Genomic DNA, 9020 nt, shown 5'->3' on the forward strand with positions numbered 1-9020 from the left:
TGACATTTGTCCTTTGTGTGGACCTGGGTTACCTCACTCAGTGTGATCTTTTCTAATTCCATCATTTGCCTGACAAGTTCACGATTTTGTTTTTCTCTAGAGCTCAAGAGTATTACATAAGTACATTTGTACCACATTTTCACCATCCATCCTTCAGTTGTTCGACATTTAGTTTGTTTCCATTTTCTAGATATTGTAAATAAAGCAGCAATGAGCAGGGCTGAGCAAGTACCTCCAGGGTAGGATATTGATTGAGTCCTGTGGGCATAGGCTAAGAAATGGTATAGCTATGTAATATGATAGATTCATGTTTAACTTTTCAAGGATTCTCAACATGGGTAGCTTAGTGGCCGTACCAGTTTTCAGTCCTACCAACAGTGAATGAAAATTCTCTATTCCCGCATCTCCAGCATTTGCTCTTAGTTGTCCTGTTGTTTTTTTGTTTTGTTTTTTTTGTTTTGTTTTTTTTTGTTTGTTTGTTTGTTTTTGTTTTTTTGCCATTCTGACTGGGCTAAGATAAAATCTCAAAGTTTGTTTGATTTACATTTCCTTAATTGCTAGGGACAATGGACATTCTTTGAGATACTTCTTACTTTTATTTTTTTGGGGGGAACCCTCTGATCAGGTCCCAGATCCATTTTCTGAGAGTGTCATTAGCTTTTTTATTCTTTGTTTGTTTGGGGTTTTTTTTTTGAGTTCTTTATATATTCTGCATATTAATCTTCTGTCAGATGTATAATTGGCAAAGATTCTGTCTTCTTCTGTTGGTTTTCTCTTCACCCAGTTCATTGCTTCTTTACCTGTGCAGAAGCATCTTAGTGTTCTGAGGTCCCACTGGTCAATTGTTGGCCTTCATGGGCACATGGAGTCCTAATCAGAAAGTCCTTTCATGTACGTCTATGTCATGTAGGATGCTGCCTGTGTTTTATTATAACAGTTTCAGTGTTTCAGGTTTAGGTCATTGATCCATTTGAAGTTAGTTTTGTGCAAGGTAATAGATATGAGTCTGATCTCATTATTCTGGATGTGGACATCAGTTCTCACAGCACCACTGTATTGAAGATGCTCTCTTTTCTCCAGCTTATGTTTTTGGCATCTTTGTCAAATATTAAATGAATGAAGTTACATGTACTTATTTTTGGCTCTTTAATTTGTTCCATTAGTCTTTTTTGTGCCAGTAGCTTGTTGTTTTTATTACTATGGCTCTGTAATATTTGTTCAGCTTTAAAAAAAATTTTTTAAAGATAGTAGAAGGACATGATTTCACCCTAAATACACATGACATCATTTCATTCTAACTTTCTGGAGATGTAAATAAATACATTTTTCTCTTTGGTATATCATAAGATCTAGCATTGTAATCTGGTAGAATTCTACTATGAAGGGCTGGATAGATGGTTCAGAGGTTGAGAGCACTATTTGTTCTTCCAGAGGTACTGAGTTCAATTCCCAGCAACCATATGATGGCTCACAACCGTCTGTACAAGGCTTTAATTCCTTCTTCTGACATGCAGATGTAAATGCAGGTAGAGCACTCATATCTATACAATAAATAAATAAATCTTTTAAAAAAGAATTTTGCTGTTAATACATCTGGTCCTGTTTTTTGTTGTTGTTGTTGTTGTGTTCTTGTTGTTGTTTTTCAGTCTCCTCAATGCTTATGGGTATGTTTATGCTGCTGACTTCTTGTTTAGTTTTGGTGTGTTGGCTGAATCTAGAAATTTGTCCATTTTGTTTAAGTTTCTAGCTTAATATAATATGTATTGTCTATCTATTATCTATCTATATATCTATCTATCTACCTATCTATCCATCTATTGCTGAATCATTCCTGAATCTCTGGGATAAAGTATCCTTGATCATGGTGGATTCAGTTTACAAATATTTTATTGAGAATTTATGTATCTATTTTCATAAGGGTAATTGGTCTATAATTTTCTTTGTTGGGTCTTTGTGTGGTGTAGGTATCAGAATAATTACAATCTTGAAAGAAGAATTGAGCAATGTTCTTTCTGCTTCTATTTTGTGAAATAATTTGAGGAATTTTGGTGTTAACTCTTCTTTGAAATTCTGGTAGAAATCTTTACTAAAACTGTCTGGCCCTGGGCTTATTTCTTGGTTGGGGGACTTATTTTCTGCTTTTATTCCACTAAGTATTATAGGTATGTTTAAATGTCTTACCAACATAATTTCTTAATGTTGGTAATTGGTATAAAGATATTTCTTTTTTTCAGATTTTGCAATTTGGTGAAATAAAAGTTTTTAAAATGTGTCCCTATAATTTAGTTTTTGACTGGATGACCTGAATATTTGTGAAAGTAGAGGATTGATCTCACCATTATCACAGTGTGAGGGTCAATATTTGAATTTAGCTGTAGGAGTGTTTTTTTTTTTCTTTATGAACTTGAGCACCCTTGTTTGGTGCACGTATGTTTAGAATCACAATATCCTTTATGTGGACTTTTCCTTTGATGAGTATGTAGCGTCCTTCCTCATCTCTTCTTGTTAGTTTTGGTTTAATGTCTATTTTGTCAAGTATTAGGTTGGCTACAGCTTCTTTCTTGTCGGGCATATTTGCTTGAAATACCTTGTCCCTCTCTTATCCCCCCTGCAGTAACATCTATCCTTATGAGTAAGATGTGTTTCTCGAACAGAGCAAAAGCTGTTTTCCAATCCAACCTGTTAGTCTGTGTCTAACTATAGACGTTGTAGTTATCAATGAACAGTTCTTTAAAAAAATATTCCTATTGTTTTGTTGTTATAGTGTGAGTTTTGCCCCTTTTTTGATTTGCTGTTTTGAGATTATTTATTTCTTGAGTCTTCTTGGATTTGGTTAACCTCTTCAGACTGAAATTTTTCTTCTACTGCCTTCTGTACAGCTGTATTGGTAGACAGACATTGCTTACATTTGGTTGTGAAATTTTTTTCTTTCTCCATTGATTGTGATTGATAATTTTGCTGGACATAATGGTCTGGGCTGGCATTTGTGGTCTGTAGGCCCTCTCAGAGTTTTCATTCAGAATTCTTGTGTTGTTCTAATGGGACTGATCTTATTTGATCTTATCAGTCATTTTTCCTTTACAGCTTTTAATATTCTTTCCTTGTTCTGAACATTTAGTGTTTTTTTTATTAATTACACTTTATTCACTTTGTATCCCCCCATAAGCCCCTTCCTCTTCCCCTCCCAGTCCCACCCTCCCTTCCCCTTCTTTACACATGCCCCTCCCCAAGTCCACTGATAGGGGAGGTCCTCCTCTCCTTCCTTCTGATCTTAGTCTATTAGATCTCATCAGGAGTGGCTGCATTGTCATCTTCTGTGGCCTGGTAAGGCTGCTCCCCCCCCAGGGGGAGGTGATCAAAGAGCAGGCCAATCAGATTATGTCAGAGGCAGTCCCTCTTCCCATTACTATGGAACCTACTTGGACACTGAACTGTCATGGGCTACATGTGTGCAGGGGTTCTAGGTTATCTCCATGCCTGGTACTTGGTTGGAGTATGAGTCTCTGGGAAGACCCCATGTGTTCAAATTTTTTGGTTCTGTTGCTCTCCTTGTGGGGTTCATGTCCTCTCCAGCTCTTACTATTTTCCACTTCTTACATAAGATTCCATGCACTCTGCCCAACAGTTGGCCATAAGTCTCAGTGTCTGCTTTGATAGTCTGCAGGGCAGAGCCTTTCAGAGGTCCTCTGTGGCAGGTTCCTAGGTTGTTTCCTGTTTTCTTCTTCTTCTGATGTCCATCCTCTTTGCCTTTTGGGATGGGGATTGAGTGTTTTAGTCAGGGTCCTCTCTCTTGATGAGTTTCTTTAGATGTACAGATTTTAGTAGGTCTATCTTGTGTTATATGTCTATATGAGTGAGTATATACCGTGTGTGTCTTTCTGCTTCTGGGACAGCTCACTCAGGATGATCCTTTCCAGGTCTCACCATTTACCTGCAAATGTCATGATTTCCTTAGTTTTCATTGCAGAGTAATACTCCATCCATTGTGTAGATATACCACAATTTCTGCATCCATTCTTCAGTTGAGGGGCATCTGGGTTGTTTCCAGCTTCTGGCTATTACAAATAAAGCTGCTCCAAACATGGTTGAGCAAATGTCCTTGTTGTATACTTGAGCATCTTAGGATATATTAGGATATATGCCTAGGAGTGGTATGGCTGGCTCTTGAGGAAGCACTATTCCTAGTTGTCTGAGAAAGCGCCAAATTGATTTCCAGAGTGGTTGTACAAGTTTACATTCCCACCAGCAGTGGAGGAGGGTTCCCCTTTCTCCACACATTCAGTGTTTTTATTGTTATGTATTGTTGTAGATTAACTACATGGTGACTTTTTCGTTCTGTCTAATTGGTATTCTGCATACTTCTAGTACCTTGATAAGCATCTTCGTCATAGTGGAGAAATTTTCTTCTATCATTTTTTTGTTAAAATATTTTTTGTGTCTTTCATCTGGGGTTCTTCTCTTTCCCCTATCTTTAATAGTTGTAGATCTGGTCTTTCTGGTATTTTCATAATGTTCCAGATTTCCTGGATATTTTGTACCTGTTTTATATATATATTTTTTCTTTGACTGAGCTATCTATTTCTTCTATTTTGTCTTTAACATCTGAGAGTTCTCTTTCATGTTATAATCTGTCTGTGAGGTTTACCTCTGAGTTTTTTTTTTTTCAATGCAGTTTATTCAGGAACCTTGAACAATTATCTGAACCTGAGTTTTATTTTTGGTTTTTTTTGGTTGTTTTTTTTTTTTTGGTGTTTTTGTTTGTTTGTTTGTTTGTTTTGCTTGGCATCCTAACTTTTTCATTTCTAGCTTTATTTTAATTTTTTTTCTTTTTTTTTCCTGAGATAGGATTTCTTTTTATAGCCTTGACTGTCTTGGACTTACTTTGTCAATCAGGCTGGCCTCAAACTTACAGTGATCTGCCTGCCTCTACCTCCATTAGTGCTGGGGATTAAAGGACAATAGTTACATTTTGATAATAGTGAATTTTTGCACTACTTTTTAAATCAAAATATATCAAAATTGTATATACCTTAATTTAGGAGGATATTTCTTTCCTTGGCACTTCCTTAAACTGTGTGCCAAGAATTCTTCAGCTCGATTTATTATAGCCACAACAGAGGGCAGAGTTAATCTCAGGAGTTCTGAATGCTTCCTCTTTCTCTGACTGATTCCCTCTTGGATTACTGTTCTGTGTTAGGTACTTCTTAGTAGTCAGAACTCATAGTCTTAGTTTGGATTTTACTGCTGCGAAGAGACACGGTGACCAGGGCAACTCTTAGAAAGAAAAACATTTCATTGAGGCTGGATTACAGTTTCAGAGGTTTAGTCCATGATCATCATGGCAGGAAACATATCCATGTGCAGGCAGACATGGTGCTGGAGGAGAAGCTGAGAGTTTTCCATCTGGATCTACAGGCAGCAGAAGGAGACTGTGTTCCACCCTGGATTATCTTGAGCATATCTTGAGCCCACCCCCCATAGTGACACACTTCTTTCAACAACCACACCCAATTCAATAAGGCCACAACTCCTAATAGTGCCACGCCCTAAGGGCCATGCATTCAAACACATGAGTCCTATTAAAACCACCACACACATCAAGGACACCCATGTGTCTATGGATCAAGACTACACACTCACTTCACATCAGTTACACATCTAATTCACTCTCTCTCACACAACCTCCAGGATAACCCAGTCCCCAAGGAGTATTTTGTCACTTTTTGCATTTCATGCTTTGTTCTTCTGGCAAGGGTTTCCTGGCTATTCCCTTGGGCCCTCTCCACACTGTCAAAATCTTTCCATGCTGGGATCATTGATCAGTCTGAATGAGTGTGGTTCACTGAAGACCCAGGGGACTCCCACAAGGTGAGGTGGGTCATACCTCTCCTGAGGAAGGGAATCTAAAATCTCTTCTAAATAGATTTGAAATCTGAGATGGGTCCTAAACATTTGGGAAAAGAATAATCTCAGTGGCACACAAAAGGACACATGAACAAAGCGAAAATAACTTAGAAGGCAACTTCATTTTGCAAATAAATGTCCCAGAACCCATACCAAGCAAGTCATGTGCTTAGCCAAGACAGACTTTTACTTTTATCTCTGATGTAGATTAGGTGGCTGTATCTCCATTCATCACTGGGAGATTGACTTCACAATCTGACACTATTGACTAATTGATATAAAGGGGGTGGGGGAGGCTCGAGAAAGATAGGCTTTTCTTGGGCTAACTATCATATGGATGTATATATAAATTTTAATGGTTTTCTTACTGTTAGTAGAGACTAACATCCAGTACTGTGGGGCAGTCATGAAAGAGAGGCAAGGTTCATGTTCCAGTTGGGGAAAGATGAGAAACTCAGAGTTGAGTTTTTAAATCTCCTGTGGCTATGTTAAGTCTTTCTTAGGGATGGCTAGGTATCAAACTCTGGTTAAAAAAAAAGAAAAAGTCAACCCATTAGATCTCTTTGAGGATCTAAAGTGGATAAGAAGGTCACTTATTTCCATGCCAGAGGCCTTGGACTTTTACAACCTTGCCCTAATAACTCTGGAACCCAATATACAGGCTGTAGCATCATATATAAACAATTACTTAATCACCTCTTGAGTAAATGAACTATTTAACTTATCAATCCTCCCATTTCAATGTACCATCACCCCTTGTCTTCATCTCTTTCCCTAACCACAGCCATGGCATTGGCAAGAGAATATCCCCAGTATTTGAACTTGTGATAAAGAGCTTCTGTTAGCATGCTTTTTCTCTTTTGAATAGGCTGTATTATTTTTGTGTGTTACTGATTGGTTCCCTTTTGTGATTTCACAGGCTATTTGCTATGATGCATACTTTCACTCAGTTAGGCCAGGATGTCACCATACTCATTTCTTTTGCTAGAGAAAGGCTTCTATATATCATATATTTGCTTTATCTATATTTATATGTCTTTATCTATATTTATATGTCTCTGAAAGTGCCATGGCCAACAGAGTAATGATCCATTTGAGGCAAGAAGAAAGCCTGGTTCTATACGATTCAGTAGCCTGTATTGATTCAAACTTCTGGAGTCTGATCCTGGGCAGTTTGTTTTAGACATATTTAAGTACAGTACAATTTGAAAACAGTTTCCTGCTGGGAACACAATCCCTTGTGTACAAGGAGGCATAATTTCATTGAAAATCTTCTCAAAATTGTTGTAGGTGACTATTAAAATTTGCTATTGATTCATCTTCTGGTAACACTTGCTGTTAATCCTAAACAGCTGTATAACCAAATCACCACACAGAGACTGGGTTTATTTAGTTAACCTAGAACACAATGTTGAGCAATAGTTACTCTCTCCTAAACCTCCAAGCCCTCATAGTTTCCTAACATTTAGATTTCCCATTATACTTGCTTTCTGTGAAATATTATGTCCAGTCCATCTCCACGTAGTTCCAAGATCTCTCCTCCAGCTCTCTCTTCTAGCTCTCCTCTTGCCCTTTCTCCTCCTACTTTTTCCTGTCCTCCAACTCCTCCCCTCCTTCCTGTCCTCTGGCTCCTCCTATTGCACAACATTAAAGTTGCTTTATTTTGGCCTGTTTACACACAGTTGAGACAGGATGCTTAGAATAAGTATCACAATGCAATATCCGGATTGAAACCGGGGGTGGGGGAATCAGCATTTGAATGAACACGGGTAAGGTGTATACATTTCAAAAGAACATTATACCAACACAAAATACATGTTACTTCTTACATAAAGATGGGTTCTAGAGATAGGCTATATTCATTATCTTTAGGACCTAGGAGAGTATCTGGTGTGGTCTCAGTCACACTGATAGTAGAGAAGTCTTTTGGGCTACTTCCTGTACTGGTTGTGGGAGCTTGGCAGAGCCCCTGGCCATGCAGATAAAGCAAAGGTCATCTAGACTATTAGCCGTCTCCAGTCCTTCTTATGGGAGTTTGGTAAGGCCTGGCCCTAACAGACAGCATAAATCACCAGGCTATTAACCACCTCTGTTCCCAGCCTTCCAGGTGGAAAAGCAGGTTCTACATCTCTCTCATTGCAGAGAAAATCTTGTGTGTTTTCCTAGTGCTTATCTGTGAGCGCAAGGACATTTGTGCTCCCAACATATATATGCTATGTATGTGTGTAAGCATATATGTACGTGTGTGTGTTATATACTTACATGTATGTTTTATATGTACATATGCTTTGAATGTATATTCAACTACATATATTCAACACACACACATGCACACAGAATGACAGACAGATAGACAGATAGAAGTCTAATAGACCCGTTTTGAAAATAAATAGAGGACCTGAGGTCTCATAGGAGAGGATTCTCATTTCCTCAGACCAAATCATTAACTGGAAAAACCAATATCATCTTTTGATGCATGCATGTCCTTACATTAAACTTCGGAAACAGCTGTTTGCAAATGATATAAAAGGTTATAAAGTAAGCCACTGACCAATGTAGTGATATGTATTGTAAAGCCATTATGTCTGGCTTCAAGTGAAATGTACAGTAATACCTTTGTGTCTGGCCTTGAATGAACTGTTTCAGCAAAGTCTTTGCTGTTTGGGTTAATCGGTACAGGGTGAGAAATTGTTTTGAAACTGTCTGAACCTTGAAAAAGTGTCTCCCTGGAAAGTCTGCACTTGGTGCTTCGTGAGAGCTTGCAGTTGCACAAACCTTTGTCCTAAGACACTCCTGACAAGCCTGAAGTTCTTACTTTTGATTATGGCTAGCCATGGTCAAAGGGACTGAGATTTGTGTGGGTTGCCTGCTCTCCTGGGTATGATAATTTGGCAGTTGGAAATTTTCCCAGCCCCAATTGACCTTGTGCAATGAGTGAATAAAAACTGAAGTGAGCTAACTGGAGGTCAGTCTTGTCCAAGAAAGGTGAATACCTCTTGTATTTCTGGAAAATGAAAGCTTAGCATCTTGGTGAGCTTCTCTCTCTACTATGACACCTATGACTAATATCACTCGGTAGGCCAAATTTGAGAAGTTTTTGATGCCTCCATTCAGAC

This window comes from Meriones unguiculatus, chromosome 16 (genome assembly GCF_030254825.1).
Source record: "Meriones unguiculatus strain TT.TT164.6M chromosome 16, Bangor_MerUng_6.1, whole genome shotgun sequence".
Lineage (NCBI taxonomy): Eukaryota > Metazoa > Chordata > Mammalia > Rodentia > Muridae > Meriones > Meriones unguiculatus.